The following is a 1,473-nucleotide window of genomic DNA, read 5'->3' on the forward strand; positions in this document are numbered from 1 at the left end:
AAAAAAAATGCAGCGGTGTTATCAGCCAGGGGTTGATTGTTGATTGTTGTGAAATCATTGTCAAACTGCAACTACTGATCCTTCTGATCTATTCATCTGCACTGCCCTCTAATTTTTTCTTCATCGACCTTTTAATTCCTGATACCGCACAATTGTTGTTTTACCTAAGTACATTAACATTTTTAGGTATATATTAAGATAATCATTAAGGAATATTGCCACGGTAAAAAAAATATACCTTGTGTATTCTTTCTAACCTAAAAAAAATATTTTGGTGTTGATTGAAATATTCGCTCAATATTTCAGTCAACGTTTTTAATCTTTAATACTTATTGCACCAATTCACTTACCTTTAATAAACTTATTTAGCAAAATAAACTAAACAATATAATACTATTATAACTTGGTAAAAGTTGGTAGTTTAGCAGATGATTTTTTGTGATTTTAAAATTAGTATTTGTGGAAAATACGTATAAGCTCGTGATATACAATTAATTTTACGTTACATTTACATAAAAAACAAGAAAAAGTGCTACAAAATTTGACGCTTAATTTATTACTATTGGGTGTCATTATGCATTCATTTTATTACTTTAGTATTATTTTATTTAATGAGAACTACTTACAAAGTATTTTAAATTTCCCCGCGACACCACTTTGATATTAAACTGAGTAAGTAACTAGATATGTTAAGTTGGCAACGCTGCGAAATCTTGTTACAATTAGTGTCGTCTAACATTAACATAGCATGAAATCTGATATACAACCATTTGCATACCTAACATTCCACTGTAACTTCGGCCTCCATATCGTAAGATGGAGCTATTAAGTTTTTGTTATTTCAAACGCAGGTAATGCAGGTATCATTTTGTTTTGATTTGTTGTTTATGTACTTTTGACGTTTGTCATATGTTAATACGTTTGTTTATTGTCTGCCAAATAAAAAGTTATAAAGTTAAACCACAGCAAAATTAAACCTGATTAAACACCAAATAATCCTGGTCCATCAACCAGTTCTACCTTTATACATTTTGGTAAGTATATTTTCATGAATACAGAGTTTAAGTAGTCAACATTCATGTATTTTAATTTTCATAAAAAGCATAATTTAGTATCACATTTAGCTGTATTTCTATTTTAGGCGATGAAAATAATGAATTGGGTGCAATTCAGTACCGTCAGACATCTGAAAATTCTCAAATAAGGTTAAATGATCCTGTAGCACGCAGTATGTAATATTAATGAGTTAATGTAATATCAGTTTTTATTTGCCGTTTTTTCAGAACATGGTTTGTTGAAAAATGTTGGTGTACATAAGAGTTCACAACTGTCTCCTGTCTCCAGAATTCTGTATAAGCAAGCTTTGTATTACGAGAAGAAAGCTTCCATACTCTCCAAACGGAAAATGGATTGACAACGTAAAATCCAAACTATCGAAAAATGGTCAAAAGAAAAATGCTTTCAAAATTTGAC

The 1,473-nt window shown here is 29.9% G+C and overlaps 1 long non-coding RNA gene across 1 annotated transcript; it reads left to right on the top strand.

Annotated features, from left to right (window-relative positions):
- Nucleotides 1–984: 984 nt before the first annotated feature.
- LOC111692003 lies at nt 985–1,472 on the top strand. Its single transcript, XR_002763115.1, has 3 exons — nt 985–1,034; nt 1,142–1,228; nt 1,284–1,472. It is a non-coding gene; the product is annotated as an uncharacterized LOC111692003 (long non-coding RNA).
- Nucleotide 1,473: the final 1 nt, after the last annotated feature.

Source organism: Anoplophora glabripennis, unplaced genomic scaffold (genome assembly GCF_000390285.2).
Source record: "Anoplophora glabripennis isolate ALB-LARVAE unplaced genomic scaffold, Agla_2.0 scaffold766, whole genome shotgun sequence".
NCBI classification, from domain to species: domain Eukaryota; kingdom Metazoa; phylum Arthropoda; class Insecta; order Coleoptera; family Cerambycidae; genus Anoplophora; species Anoplophora glabripennis.